Below are 17,093 nucleotides of genomic sequence, written 5' to 3'. Positions count from 1 at the left end.
ACCCGGAAATCACGTGGGCCCCACCCGGAAATCACGTGGGCCCCACCCGGAAATCACGTGGGCCCCACCCGGAAATCACGTGGGCCCCACCCGGAAATCACGTGGGCCCCACCCGGAAATCACGTGGGCCCCACCCGGAAATCACGTGGGCCCCACCCGGAAATCACGTGGGCCCCACCCGGAAATCACGTGGGCCCCCAGGGGAAATCACGTGGGCCCCACCCGGAAATCACGTGGGCCCCCAGGGGAAATCACGTGGGCCCCACCCGGAAATCACGTGGGCCCCACCCGGAAATCACGTGGGCCCCACCCGGAAATCACGTGGGCCCCACCCGGAAATCACGTGGGCCCCACCCGGAAATCACGTGGGCCCCACCCGGAAATCACGTGGGCCCCACCCGGAAATCACGTGGGCCCCACCCGGAAATCACGTGGGCCCCACCCGGAAATCACGTGGGCCCCACCCGGAAATCACGTGGGCCCCACCCGGAAATCACGTGGGCCCCACCCGGAAATCACGTGGGCCCCCAGGGGAAATCACGTGGGCCCCACCCGGAAATCACGTGGGCCCCACCCGGAAATCACGTGGGACCCACCCGGAAATCACGTGGGCCCCACCCGGAAATCACGTGGGCCCCACCCGGAAATCACGTGGGCCCCACGGGGAAATCCCGTGGGCCCCCAGGGGAAATCACGTGGGCCCCACCCGGAAATCACGTGGGCCCCACCCGGAAATCACGTGGGCCCCCAGGGGAAATCCCGTGGGCCCCCAGGGGAAATCACGTGGGCCCCACCCGGAAATCACGTGGGCCCCACCCGGAAATCACGTGGGCCCCACCCGGAAATCACGTGGGCCCCACCCGGAAATCACGTGGGCCCCACCCGGAAATCACGTGGGCCCCACCCGGAAATCACGTGGGCCCCACCCGGAAATCACGTGGGCCCCACCCGGAAATCACGTGGGCCCCACCCGGAAATCACGTGGGCCCCACCCGGAAATCACGTGGGCCCCACCCGGAAATCACGTGGGCCCCCAGGGGAAATCACGTGGGCCCCACCCGGAAATCACGTGGGCCCCACCCGGAAATCACGTGGGCCCCACCCGGAAATCACGTGGGCCCCACGGGGAAATCACGTGGGCCCCACCTGGAAATCACGTGGGCCCCACCCGGAAATCACGTGGGCCCCACCCGGAAATCACGTGGGCCCCCAGGGGAAATCACGTGGGCCCCACCCGGAAATCACGTGAGCCCCACCCGAAAATCACGTGGGCCCCACCCGGAAATCACGTGGGCCCCACCCGGAAATCACGTGGGCCCCACCCGGAAATCACGTGGGCCCCACCCGGAAATCACGTGGGCCCCACCCGGAAATCACGTGGGCCCCACCCGGAAATCACGTGGGCCCCCAGGGGAAATCACGTGGGCCCCACCCGGAAATCACGTGGGCCCCACCCGGAAATCACGTGGGCCCCACCCGGAAATCACGTGGGCCCCACGGGGAAATCACGTGGGCCCCACCCGGAAATCACATGTGCCTCACCCGGAAATCACGTGGGCCCCACCCGGAAATCACGTGGGCCCCACCCGGAAATCACGTGGGCACCACCCGGAAATCACGTGGGCCCCACGGGGAAATCACGTGGGCCACACGGGGAAATCACGTGGGCCCCACCCGGAAATCACGTGGGCCCCACCCGGAAATCACGTGGGCCCCACCCGGAAATCACGTGGGCCCCACCCGGAAATCACGTGGGCCCCACCCGGAAATCACGTGGGCCCCACCCGGAAATCACGTGGGCCCCACCCGGAAATCACGTGGGCCCCACCCGGAAATCACGTGGGCCCCACCCGGAAATCACGTGGGCCCCACCCGAAAATCACGTGGGCCCCACCCTGAAATCACGTGGGCCCCACCCGGAAATCACGTGGGCCCCACCCGGAAATCACGTGGGCCCCACCCGGAAATCACGTGGGCCCCCAGGGGAAATCACGTGGGCCCCACCCGGAAATCACGTGGGCCCCACCCGGAAATCACGTGGGCCCCACCCGGAAATCACGTGGGCCCCACCCGGAAATCACGTGGGCCCCACCCGGAAATCACGTGGGCCCCACGGGGAAATCACGTGGGCCCCACGGGGAAATCACGTGGGCCCCACCCGGAAATCACGTGGGCCCCCAGGGGAAATCACGTGGGCCCCACCCGGAAATCACGTGGGCCCCACCCGGAAATCACGTGGGCCCCACCCGGAAATCACGTGGGCCCCACCCGGAAATCACGTGGGCCCCACCCGGAAATCACGTGGGCCCCACCCGGAAATCACGTGGGCCCCACCGGGAAATCACGTGGGCCCCACCCGGAAATCACGTGGGCCCCACCCGGAAATCACGTGGGCCCCACCCGGAAATCACGTGGGCCCCACCCGGAAATCACGTGGGCCCCACCCGGAAATCACGTGGGCCCCACCCGGAAATCACGTGGGGCCCCAGGGGAAATCACGTGGGCCCCACCCGGAAATCACGTGGGCCCCACCCGGAAATCACGAGGGCCCCACCCGGAAATCACGTGGGCCCCACCCGGAAATCACGTGGGCCCCACCCGGAAATCACGTGGGCCCCACCCGGAAATCACGTGGGCCCCACCCGGAAATCACGTGGGCCCCACCCGGAAATCACGTGGGCCCCACCCGGAAATCACGTGGGCCCCACCCGGAAATCACGTGGGCCCCACCCGGAAATCACGTGGGCCCCCAGGGGAAATCACGTGGGCCCCACCCGGAAATCACGTGGGCCCCACCCGGAAATCACGTGGGCCCCACCCGGAAATCACGTGGGCCCCACCCGGAAATCACGTGGGCCCCACCCGGAAATCACGTGGGCCCCACCCGGAAATCACGTGGGCCCCACCCGGAAATCACGTGGGCCCCCAGGGGAAATCACGTGGGCCCCACCCGGAAATCACGTGGGCCCCACCCGGAAATCACGTGGGGCCCAACCGGAAATCACGTGGGCCCCCAGGGGAAATCACGTGGGCCCCACCCGGAAATCACGTGGGCCCCACCCGGAAATCACGTGGGCCCCACCCGGAAATCACGTGGGCCCCACCCGGAAATCACGTGGGCCCCAACCGGAAATCACGTGGGCCCCACCCGGAAATCACGTGGGCCCCACCCGGAAATCACGTGGGCCCCACCCGGAAATCACGTGGGCCCCACCCGGAAATCACGTGGGCCCCACCCGGAAATCACGTGGGCCCCCAGGGGAAATCACGTGGGCCCCACCCGGAAATCACGTGGGCCCCACCCGGAAATCACGTGGGCCCCACCCGGAAATCACGTGGGCCCCACGGGGAAATCACGTGGGCCCCACCTGGAAATCACGTGGGCCCCACCCGGAAATCACGTGGGCCCCACCCGGAAATCACGTGGGCCCCCAGGGGAAATCACGTGGGCCCCACCCGGAAATCACGTGAGCCCCACCCGGAAATCACGTGGGCCCCACCCGGAAATCACGTGGGCCCCACCCGGAAATCACGTGGGCCCCACCCGGAAATCACGTGGGCCCCACCCGGAAATCACGTGGGCCCCACCCGGAAATCACGTGGGCCCCACCCGGAAATCACGTGGGCCCCACCCGGAAATCACGTGGGCCCCACCCGGAAATCAGGTGGGCCCCACCCGGAAATCACGCGGGCCCCACGGGGAAATCACGTGGGCCCCCAGGGGAAATCACGTGGGCCCCACCCGGAAATCACGTGGGCCCCACCCGGAAATCACGTGGGCCCCACCCGGAAATCACGTGGGCCCCACCCGGAAATCACGTGTGCCCCACCCGGAAATCACGTGGGCCCCACCCGGAAATCACGTGGGCCCCACCCGGAAATCACGTGGGCCCCACCCGGAAATCACGTGGGCCCCACCCGGAAATCACGTGGGCCCCACCCGGAAATCACGTGGGGCCCACCCGGAAATCACGTAGGCCCCACCCGGAAATCACGTGGGCCCCACGGGGAAATCACGTGGGCCCCCAGGGGAAATCACGTGGGCCCCACCCGGAAATCACGTGGGCCCCACCCGGAAATCACGTGGGCCCCACCCGGAAATCACGTGGGCCCCCAGGGGAAATCACGTGGGCCCCACCCGGAAATCACGTGGGCCCCACCCGGAAATCACGTGGGCCCCACCCGGAAATCACGTGGGCCCCACCCGGACATCACGTGGGCCCCACCCGGAAATCACGTGGGCCCCCAGGGGAAATCACGTGGGCCCCACCCGGAAATCACGTGGGCCCCACCCGGAAATCACGTGGGCCCCACCCGGAAATCACGTGGGCCCCACGGGGAAATCACGTGGGCCCCACCCGGAAATCACGTGGGCCCCACCCGGAAATCACGTGGGCCCCACCCGGAAATCACGTGGGCCCCACCCGGAAATCACGTGGGCCCCACCCGGAAATCACGTGGGGCCCACCCGGAAATCACGTGGGCCCCACCCGGAAATCACGTGGGCCCCACCCGGAAATCACGTGGGCCCCACCCGGAAATCACGTGGGCCCCACCCGGAAATCACGTGGGCCCCACGGGGAAATCACGTGGGCCCCACCCGGAAATCACGTGTGCCTCACCCGGAAATCACGTGGGCCCCACCCGGAAATCACGTGGGCCCCACCCGGAAATCACGTGGGCACCACCCGGAAATCACGTGGGCCCCACGGGGAAATCACGTGGGCCACACGGGGAAATCACGTGGGCCCCACCCGGAAATCACGTGGGCCCCACCCGGAAATCACGTGGGCCCCACCCGGAAATCACGTGGGCCCCACCCGGAAATCACGTGGGCCCCACCCGGAAATCACGTGGGCCCCACCCGGAAATCACGTGGGCCCCACCCGGAAATCACGTGGGCCCCACCCGGAAATCACGTGGGCCCCACCCGGAAATCACGTGGGCCCCACCCGGAAATCACGTGGGCCCCACCCGAAAATCACGTGGGCCCCACCCTGAAATCACGTGGGCCCCACCCGGAAATCACGTGGGCCCCACCCGGAAATCACGTGGGCCCCACCCGGAAATCACGTGGGCCCCCAGGGGAAATCACGTGGGCCCCACCCGGAAATCACGTGGGCCCCACCCGGAAATCACGTGGGCCCCACCCGGAAATCACGTGGGCCCCACCCGGAAATCACGTGGGCCCCACCCGGAAATCACGTGGGCCCCACCCGGAAATCACGTGGGCCCCACCCGGAAATCACGTGGGCCCCACGGGGAAATCACGTGGGCCCCACCCGGAAATCACGTGGGCCCCCAGGGGAAATCACGTGGGCCCCACCCGGAAATCACGTGGGCCCCACCCGGAAATCACGTGGGCCCCACCCGGAAATCACGTGGGCCCCACCCGGAAATCACGTGGGCCCCACCCGGAAATCACGTGGGCCCCACCCGGAAATCACGTGGGCCCCACCCGGAAATCACGTGGGCCCCACCCGGAAATCACGTGGGCCCCACCCGGAAATCACGTGGGGCCCCAGGGGAAATCACGTGGGCCCCACCCGGAAATCACGTGGGCCCCACCCGGAAATCACGTGGGCCCCACCCGGAAATCACGTGGGCCCCACCCGGAAATCACGTGGGCCCCACCCGGAAATCACGTGGGCCCCACCCGGAAATCACGTGGGCCCCACCCGGAAATCACGTGGGCCCCACCCGGAAATCACGTGGGCCCCACCCGGAAATCACGTGGGCCCCACCCGGAAATCACGTGGGCCCCACCCGGAAATCACGTGGGCCCCACCCGGAATTCACGTGGGCCCCCAGGGGAAATCACGTGGGCCCCACCCGGAAACCACGTGGGCCCCACCCGGAAATCACGTGGGCCCCACCCGGAAATCACGTGGGCCCCACCCGGAATTCACGTGGGCCCCCAGGGGAAATCACGTGGGCCCCACCCGGAAATCACGTGGGCCCCACCCGGAAATCACGTTGGCCCCACCCGGAAATCACGTGGGCCCCACCCGGAAATCACGTGGGCCCCACCCGGAAATCACGTGGGCCCCACCCGGAAATCACGTGGGCCCCCACCCGGAAATCACGTGGGCCCCACCAGGAAATCACGTGGGCCCCACCCGGAAATCACGTGGGCCCCACCCGGAAATCACGTGGGCCCCACCAGGAAATCACGTGGGCCCCACCCGGAAATCACGTGGGCCCCCAGGGGAAATCACGTGGGCCCAACCCGGAAATCACGTGGGCCCCACCCGGAAATCACGTGGGCCCCACCCGGAAATCACGTGGGCCCCACCCGGAAATCACGTGGGCCCCACCCGGAAATCACGTGGGCCCCACCCGGAAATCACGTGGGGCCCACCCGGAAATCACGTGGGCCCCACGGGGAAATCACGTGGGCCCCACCGGGAAATCACGTGGGCCCCACCCGGAAATCACGTGGGCCCCACCCGGAAATCACGTGGGCCCCACCCGGAAATCACGTGGGCCCCACCCGGAAATCACGTGGGCCCCACCCGGAAATCACGTGGGCCCCACCCGGAAATCACGTGGGCCCCACCCGGAAATCACGTGGGCCCCACCCGGAAATCACGTGGGCCCCACCCGGAAATCACGTGGGCCCCACCCGGAAATCACGTGGGCCCCACCCGGAAATCACGTGGGCCCCACCCGGAAATCACGTGGGCCCCACCCGGAAATCACGTGGGCCCCACCCGGAAATCACGTGGGCCCCACCCGGAAATCAGGTGGGCCCCACCCGGAAATCACGCGGGCCCCACGGGGAAATCACGTGGGCCCCCAGGGGAAATCACGTGGGCCCCACCCGGAAATCACGTGGGCCCCACCCGGAAATCACGTGGGCCCCACCCGGAAATCACGTGGGCCCCACCCGGAAATCACGTGGGCCCCCAGGGGAAATCACGTGGGCCCCACCCGGAAATCACGTGGGCCCCACCCGGAAATCACGTGGGCCCCACCGGGAAATCACGTGGGCCCCACCCGGAAATCACGTGGGCCCCACCCGGAAATCACGTGGGCCCCACCCGGAAATCACGTGGGCCCCACCCGGAAATCACGTGGGGCCCCAGGGGAAATCACGTGGGCCCCACCCGGAAATCACGTGGGCCCCACCCGGAAATCACGAGGGCCCCACCCGGAAATCACGTGGGCCCCACCCGGAAATCACGTGGGCCCCACCCGGAAATCACGTGGGCCCCACCCGGAAATCACGTGGGCCCCACCCGGAAATCACGTGGGCCCCACCCGGAAATCACGTGGGCCCCACCCGGAAATCACGTGGGCCCCACCCGGAAATCACGTGGGCCCCACCCGGAAATCACGTGGGCCCCACCCGGAAATCACGTGGGCCCCCAGGGGAAATCACGTGGGCCCCACCCGGAAATCACGTGGGCCCCACCCGGAAATCACGTGGGCCCCACCCGGAAATCACGTGGGCCCCACCCGGAAATCACGTGGGCCCCACCCGGAAATCACGTGGGCCCCACCCGGAAATCACGTGGGCCCCACCCGGAAATCACGTGGGCCCGCAGGGGAAATCACGTGGGCCCCACCCAGAAATCACGTGGGCCCCACCCGGAAATCACGTGGGGCCCAACCGGAAATCACGTGGGCCCCCAGGGGAAATCACGTGGGCCCCACCCGGAAATCACGTGGGCCCCACCCGGAAATCACGTGGGCCCCACCCGGAAATCACGTGGGCCCCACCCGGAAATCACGTGGACCCCAACCGGAAATCACGTGGGCCCCACCCGGAAATCACGTGGGCCCCACCCGGAAATCACGTGGGCCCCACCCGGAAATCACGTGGGCCCCACCCGGAAATCACGTGGGCCCCACCCGGAAATCACGTGGGCCCCCAGGGGAAATCACGTGGGCCCCACCCGGAAATCACGTGGGCCCCACCCGGAAATCACGTGGGCCCCACCCGGAAATCACGTGGGCCCCACGGGGAAATCACGTGGGCCCCACCTGGAAATCACGTGGGCCCCACCCGGAAATCACGTGGGCCCCACCCGGAAATCACGTGGGCCCCCAGGGGAAATCACGTGGGCCCCACCCGGAAATCACGTGAGCCCCACCCGAAAATCACGTGGGCCCCACCCGGAAATCACGTGGGCCCCACCCGGAAATCACGTGGGCCCCACCCGGAAATCACGTGGGCCCCACCCGGAAATCACGTGGGCCCCACCCGGAAATCACGTGGGCCCCACCCGGAAATCACGTGGGCCCCACCCGGAAATCACGTGGGCCCCACCCGGAAATCACGTGGGCCCCACCCGGAAATCAGGTGGGCCCCACCCGGAAATCACGCGGGCCCCACGGGGAAATCACGTGGGCCCCCAGGGGAAATCACGTGGGCCCCACCCGGAAATCACGTGGGCCCCACCCGGAAATCACGTGGGCCCCACCCGGAAATCACGTGGGCCCCACCCGGAAATCACGTGTGCCCCACCCGGAAATCACGTGGGCCCCACCCGGAAATCACGTGGGCCCCACCCGGAAATCACGTGGGCCCCACCCGGAAATCACGTGGGCCCCACCCGGAAATCACGTGGGCCCCCAGGGGAAATCACGTGGGCCCCACCCGGAAATCACGTGGGCCCCACCCGGAAATCACGTGGGCCCCACCCGGAAATCACGTGGGCCCCACCCGGAAATCACGTGGGCCCCACCCGGAAATCACGTGGGCCCCCAGGGGAAATCACGTGGGCCCCACCCAGAAATCACGTGGGCCCCACCCGGAAATCACGTGGGGCCCAACCGGAAATCACGTGGGCCCCCAGGGGAAATCACGTGGGCCCCACCCGGAAATCACGTGGGCCCCACCCGGAAATCACGTGGGCCCCACCCGGAAATCACGTGGGCCCCACCCGGAAATCACGTGGGCCCCAACCGGAAATCACGTGGGCCCCACCCGGAAATCACGTGGGCCCCACCCGGAAATCACGTGGGCCCCACCCGGAAATCACGTGGGCCCCACCCGGAAATCACGTGGGCCCCACCCGGAAATCACGTGGGCCCCCAGGGGAAATCACGTGGGCCCCACCCGGAAATCACGTGGGCCCCACCCGGAAATCACGTGGGCCCCACCCGGAAATCACGTGGGCCCCACGGGGAAATCACGTGGGCCCCACCTGGAAATCACGTGGGCCCCACCCGGAAATCACGTGGGCCCCACCCGGAAATCACGTGGGCCCCCAGGGGAAATCACGTGGGCCCCACCCGGAAATCACGTGAGCCCCACCCGAAAATCACGTGGGCCCCACCCGGAAATCACGTGGGCCCCACCCGGAAATCACGTGGGCCCCACCCGGAAATCACGTGGGCCCCACCCGGAAATCACGTGGGCCCCACCCGGAAATCACGTGGGCCCCACCCGGAAATCACGTGGGCCCCACCCGGAAATCACGTGGGCCCCACCCGGAAATCACGTGGGCCCCACCCGGAAATCAGGTGGGCCCCACCCGGAAATCACGCGGGCCCCACGGGGAAATCACGTGGGCCCCCAGGGGAAATCACGTGGGCCCCACCCGGAAATCACGTGGGCCCCACCCGGAAATCACGTGGGCCCCACCCGGAAATCACGTGGGCCCCACCCGGAAATCACGTGTGCCCCACCCGGAAATCACGTGGGCCCCACCCGGAAATCACGTGGGCCCCACCCGGAAATCACGTGGGCCCCACCCGGAAATCACGTGGGCCCCACCCGGAAATCACGTGGGCCCCACCCGGAAATCACGTGGGGCCCACCCGGAAATCACGTAGGCCCCACCCGGAAATCACGTGGGCCCCACGGGGAAATCACGTGGGCCCCCAGGGGAAATCACGTGGGCCCCACCCGGAAATCACGTGGGCCCCACCCGGAAATCACGTGGGCCCCACCCGGAAATCACGTGGGCCCCCAGGGGAAATCACGTGGGCCCCACCCGGAAATCACGTGGGCCCCACCCGGAAATCACGTGGGCCCCACCCGGAAATCACGTGGGCCCCACCCGGAAATCACGTGGGCCCCCAGGGGAAATCACGTGGGCCCCACCCGGAAATCACGTGGGCCCCACCCGGAAATCACGTGGGCCCCACCCGGAAATCACGTGGGCCCCACCCGGAAATCACGTGGGCCCCACCCGGAAATCACGTGGGCCCCACCCGGAAATCACGTGGGGCCCACCCGGAAATCACGTGGGCCCCACCCGGAAATCACGTGGGCCCCACCCGGAAATCACGTGGGCCCCCAGGGGAAATCACGTGGGCCCCACGCGGAAATCACGTGGGCCCCACCCGGAAATCACGTGGGGCCCACCCGGAAATCACGTGGGCACCCAGGGGAAATCACGTGGGCCCCACCCGGAAATCACGTGGGCCCCACCCGGAAATCACGTGGGCCCCACCCGGAAATCACGTGGGCCCCACCCGGAAATCACGTGGGCCCCACCCGGAAATCACGTGGGCCCCACCCGGAAATCACGTGGGCCCCACCCGGAAATCACGTGGGCCCCACCCGGAAATCACGTGGGGCCCACCCGGAAATCACGTGGGCCCCACCCGGAAATCACATGGGCCCCACCCGGAAATCACGTGGGCCCCCAGGGGAAAGAACGTGGGCCCCACCCGGAAATCATGTGGGCCCCACCCGGAAATCACGTGGGCCCCACCCGGAAATCACGTGGGCCCCACCCGGAAATCACGTGGGCCCCACCCGGAAATCACGTGGGCCCCACCCGGAAATCACGTGGGCCCCACCCGGAAATCACGTGGGCCCCACCCGGAAATCACGTGGGCCCCACGGGGAAATCACGTGGGCCCCACCCGGAAATCACGTGGGCCCCCAGGGGAAATCACGTGGGCCCCACCCGGAAATCACGTGGGCCCCACCCGGAAATCACGTGGGCCCCACCCGGAAATCACGTGGGCCCCACCCGGAAATCACGTGGGCCCCACCCGGAAATCACGTGGGCCCCACCCGGAAATCACGTGGGCCCCACCCGGAAATCACGTGGGCCCCACCCGGAAATAACGTGGGCCCCACCCGGAAATCACGTGGGCCCCACCCGGAAATCACGTGGGGCCCCAGGGGAAATCACGTGGGCCCCACCCGGAAATCACGTGGGCCCCACCCGGAAATCACGTGGGCCCCACCCGGAAATCACGTGGGCCCCACCCGGAAATCACGTGGGCCCCACCCGGAAATCACGTGGGCCCCACCCGGAAATCACGTGGGCCCCACCCGGAAATCACGTGGGCCCCACCCGGAAATCACGTGGGCCCCACCCGGAAATCACGTGGGCCCCACCCGGAAATCACGTGGGCCCCACCCGGAAATCACGTGGGCCCCACCCGGAATTCACGTGGGCCCCCAGGGGAAATCACGTGGGCCCCACCCGGAAATCACGTGGGCCCCACCCGGAAATCACGTGGGCCCCACCCGGAAATCACGTGGGCCCCACCCGGAAATCACGTGGGCCCCACCCGGAAATCACGTGGGCCCCACCCGGAAATCACGTGGGCCCCACCCGGAAATCACGTGGGCCCCACCCGGAAATCACGTGGGCCCCCAGGGGAAAGAACGTGGGCCCCACCCGGAAATCACGTGGGCCCCACCCGGAAATCACGTGGGCCCCCAGGGGAAATCACGTGGGCCCCACCCGGAAATCACGTGGGGCCCACCCGGAAATCACGTGGGCCCCCAGGGGAAATCACGTGGGCCCCACAAGGAAATCACGTGGGCCCCACCCGGAAATCACGTGGGCCCCACCCGGAAATCACGTGGGCCCCACCCGGAAATCACGTGGGCCCCACCCGGAAATCACGTGGGCCCCACCCGGAAATCACGTGGGCCCCCAGGGGAAATCACGTGGGCCCCACCCGGAAATCACGTGGGCCCCACCCGGAAATCACGTGGGCCCGACCCGGAAATCACGTGGGCCCCACCCGGAAATCACGTGGGCCCCACCCGGAAATCACGTGGGCCCCCAGGGGAAAGAACGTGGGCCCCACCCGGAAATCACGTGGGCCCCACCCGGAAATCACGTGGGCCCCACCCGGAAATCACGTGGGCCCCACCCGGAAATCACGTGGGCCCCACCCGGAAATCACGTGGGCCCCACCCGGAAATCACGTGGGGCCCACCCGGAAATCACGTGGGCCCCACCCGGAAATCACGTGGGCCCCACCCGGAAATCACGTGGGCCCCCAGGGGAAATCACGTGGGCCCCACGCGGAAATCACGTGGGCCCCACCCGGAAATCACGTGGGGCCCACCCGGAAATCACGTGGGCACCCAGGGGAAATCACGTGGGCCCCACCCGGAAATCACGTGGGCCCCACCCGGAAATCACGTGGGCCCCACCCGGAAATCACGTGGGCCCCACCCGGAAATCACGTGGGCCCCACCCGGAAATCACGTGGGCCCCACCCGGAAATCACGTGGGCCCCACCCGGAAATCACGTGGGCCCCACCCGGAAATCACGTGGGCCCCACCCGGAAATCACGTGGGCCCCACCCGGAAATCACGTGGGCCCCACCCGGAAATCACGTGGGGCCCACCCGGAAATCACGTGGGCCCCACCCGGAAATCACGTGGGCCCCACCCGGAAATCACGTGGGCCCCCAGGGGAAAGAACGTGGGCCCCACCCGGAAATCATGTGGGCCCCACCCGGAAATCACGTGGGCCCCACCCGGAAATCACGTGGGCCCCACCCGGAAATCACGTGGGCCCCACCCGGAAATCACGTGGGCCCCACCCGGAAATCACGTGGGCCCCCAGGGGAAAGAACGTGGGCCCCACCCGGAAATCACGTGGGCCCCACCCGGAAATCACGTGGGCCCCCAGGGGAAATCACGTGGGCCCCACCCGGAAATCACGTGGGGCCCACCCGGAAATCACGTGGGCCCCACCCGGAAATCACGTGGGCCCCACCCGGAAATCACGTGGGCCCCACCCGGAAATCACGTGGGGCCCCAGGGGAAATCACGTGGGCCCCACCCGGAAATCACGTGGGCCCCACCCGGAAATCACGTGGGCCCCACCCGGAAATCACGTGGGCCCCACCCGGAAATCACGTGGGCCCCACCCGGAAATCACGTGGGCCCCACCCGGAAATCACGTGGGCCCCACCCGGAAATCACGTGGGCCCCACCCGGAAATCACGTGGGCCCCACCCGGAAATCACGTGGGCCCCACCCGGAAATCACGTGGGCCCCACCCGGAAATCACGTGGGCCCCACCCGGAAATCACGTGGGCCCCCAGGGGAAAGAACGTGGGCCCCACCCGGAAATCACGTGGGCCCCACCCGGAAATCACTTGGCCCCCAGGGGAAATCACGTGGGCCCCACCCGGAAATCACGTGGGGCCCACCCGGAAATCACGTGGGCCCCACCCGGAAATCACGTGGGCCCCACCCGGAAATCACGTGGGCCCCACCCGGAAATCACGTGGGGCCCCAGGGGAAATCACGTGGGCCCCACCCGGAAATCACGTGGGCCCCACCCGGAAATCACGTGGGCCCCACCCGGAAATCACGTGGGCCCCACCCGGAAATCACGTGGGCCCCACCCGGAAATCACGTGGGCCCCACCCGGAAATCACGTGGGCCCCACCCGGAAATCACGTGGGCCCCACCCGGAAATCACGTGGGCCCCACCCGGAAATCACGTGGGCCCCACCCGGAAATCACGTGGGCCCCCAGGGGAAATCACGTGGGCCCCACCCGGAAATCACGTGGGCCCCACCCGGAAATCACGTGGGCCCCACCCGGAAATCACGTGGGCCCCACCCGGAAATCACGTGGGCCCCACCCGGAAATCACGTGGGCCCCACCCGGAAATCACGTGGGCCCCACCCGGAAATCACGTGGGCCCCCAGGGGAAAGAACGTGGGCCCCACCCGGAAATCACGTGGGCCCCACCCGGAAATCACGTGGGCCCCCAGGGGAAATCACGTGGGCCCCACCCGGAAATCACGTGGGGCCCACCCGGAAATCACGTGGGCCCCCAGGGGAAATCACGTGGGCCCCACAAGGAAATCACGTGGGCCCCACCCGGAAATCACGTGGGCCCCACCCGGAAATCACGTGGGCCCCACCCGGAAATCACGTGGGCCCCACCCGGAAATCACGTGGGCCCCACCCGGAAATCACGTGGGCCCCCAGGGGAAATCACGTGGGCCCCACCCGGAAATCACGTGGGCCCCACCCGGAAATCACGTGGGCCCGACCCGGAAATCACGTGGGCCCCACCCGGAAATCACGTGGGCCCCACCCGGAAATCACGTGGGCCCCCAGGGGAAAGAACGTGGGCCCCACCCGGAAATCACGTGGGCCCCACCCGGAAATCACGTGGGCCCCACCCGGAAATCACGTGGGCCCCACCCGGAAATCACGTGGGCCCCACCCGGAAATCACGTGGGCCCCACCCGGAAATCACGTGGGCCCCACCCGGAAATCACTTGGGGCCCACCCGGAAATCACGTGGGCCCCACCCGGAAATCACGTGGGACCCACCCGGAAATCACGTGGGCCCCCAGGGGAAATCACGTGGGCCCCACGCGGAAATCACGTGGGCCCCACCCGGAAATCACGTGGGGCCCACCCGGAAATCACGTGGGCCCCCAGGGGAAATCACGTGGGCCCCACCCGGAAATCACGTGGGCCCCACCCGGAAATCACGTGGGCCCCACCCGGAAATCACGTGGGCCCCACCCGGAAATCACGTGGGCCCCACCCGGAAATCACGTGGGCCCCACCCGGAAATCACGTGGGCCCCACCCGGAAATCACGTGGGCCCCACCCGGAAATCACGTGGGCCCCCAGGGGAAATCACGTGGGCCCCACCCGGAAATCACGTGGGCCCCACCCGGAAATCACGTGGGCCCCACCCGGAAATCACGTGGGCCCCACCCGGAAATCACGTGGGCCCCACCCGGAAATCACGTGGGCCCCACCCGGAAATCACGTGGGCCCCACCCGGAAATCACGTGGGCCCCACCCGGAAATCACGTGGGCCCCACCCGGAAATCACGTGGGCCCCACCCGGAAATCACGTGGGCCCCACCCGGAAATCACGTGGGCCCCACCCGGAAATCACGTGGGCCCCCAGGGGAAAGAACGTGGGCCCCACCCGGAAATCACGTGGGCCCCACCCGGAAATCACTTGGCCCCCAGGGGAAATCACGTGGGCCCCACCCGGAAATCACGTGGGGCCCACCCGGAAATCACGTGGGCCCCACCCGGAAATCACGTGGGCCCCACCCGGAAATCACGTGGGCCCCACCCGGAAATCACGTGGGGCCCCAGGGGAAATCACGTGGGCCCCACCCGGAAATCACGTGGGCCCCACCCGGAAATCACGTGGGCCCCACCCGGAAATCACGTGGGCCCCACCCGGAAATCACGTGGGCCCCACCCGGAAATCACGTGGGCCCCACCCGGAAATCACGTGGGCCCCACCCGGAAATCACGTGGGCCCCACCCGGAAATCACGTGGGCCCCACCCGGAAATCACGTGGGCCCCACCCGGAAATCACGTGGGCCCCCAGGGGAAATCACGTGGGCCCCACCCGGAAATCACGTGGGCCCCACCCGGAAATCACGTGGGCCCCACCCGGAAATCACGTGGGCCCCACCCGGAAATCACGTGGGCCCCACCCGGAAATCACGTGGGCCCCACCCGGAAATCACGTGGGCCCCACCCGGAAATCACGTGGGCCCCCAGGGGAAAGAACGTGGGCCCCACCCGGAAATCACGTGGGCCCCACCCGGAAATCACGTGGGCCCCCAGGGGAAATCACGTGGGCCCCACCCGGAAATCACGTGGGGCCCACCCGGAAATCACGTGGGCCCCCAGGGGAAATCACGTGGGCCCCACAAGGAAATCACGTGGGCCCCACCCGGAAATCACGTGGGCCCCACCCGGAAATCACGTGGGCCCCACCCGGAAATCACGTGGGCCCCACCCGGAAATCACGTGGGCCCCACCCGGAAATCACGTGGGCCCCCAGGGGAAATCACGTGGGCCCCACCCGGAAATCACGTGGGCCCCACCCGGAAATCACGTGGGCCCGACCCGGAAATCACGTGGGCCCCACCCGGAAATCACGTGGGCCCCACCCGGAAATCACGTGGGCCCCCAGGGGAAAGAACGTGGGCCCCACCCGGAAATCACGTGGGCCCCACCCGGAAATCACGTGGGCCCCACCCGGAAATCACGTGGGCCCCACCCGGAAATCACGTGGGCCCCACCCGGAAATCACGTGGGCCCCACCCGGAAATCACGTGGGCCCCACCCGGAAATCACTTGGGGCCCACCCGGAAATCACGTGGGCCCCACCCGGAAATCACGTGGGACCCACCCGGAAATCACGTGGGCCCCCAGGGGAAATCACGTGGGCCCCACGCGGAAATCACGTGGGCCCCACCCGGAAATCACGTGGGGCCCACCCGGAAATCACGTGGGCCCCCAGGGGAAATCACGTGGGCCCCACCCGGAAATCACGTGGGCCCCACCCGGAAATCACGTGGGCCCCACCCGGAAATCACGTGGGCCCCACCCGGAAATCACGTGGGCCCCACCCGGAAATCACGTGGGCCCCACCCGGAAATCACGTGGGCCCCACCCGGAAATCACGTGGGCCCCACCCGGAAATCACGTGGGCCCCCAGGGGAAATCACGTGGGCCCCACCCGGAAATCACGTGGGCCCCACCCGGAAATCACGTGGGCCCCACCCGGAAATCACGTGGGCCCCACCCGGAAATCACGTGGGCCCCACCCGGAAATCACGTGGGCCCCACCCGGAAATCACGTGGGCCCCACCCGGAAATCACGTGGGCCCCACCCGGAAATCACGTGGGCCCCACCCGGAAATCACGTGGGCCCCACCCGGAAATCACGTGGGCCCCACCCGGAAATCACGTGGGCCCCACCCGGAAATCACGTGGGCCCCCAGGGGAAATCACGTGGGCCCCACCCGGAAATCACGTGGGCCCCACCCGGAAATCACGTGGGCCCCACCCGGAAATCACGTGGGCCCCACCCGGAAATCACGTGGGCCCCACCCGGAAATCACGTGGGCCCA

Source organism: Ovis canadensis, chromosome 16, assembly GCF_042477335.2.
Source record: "Ovis canadensis isolate MfBH-ARS-UI-01 breed Bighorn chromosome 16, ARS-UI_OviCan_v2, whole genome shotgun sequence".
Taxonomy (NCBI): domain Eukaryota; kingdom Metazoa; phylum Chordata; class Mammalia; order Artiodactyla; family Bovidae; genus Ovis; species Ovis canadensis.
The sequence above is the reverse complement of the archived record's forward strand: the minus strand, read 5'-3'. Positions refer to the sequence as shown.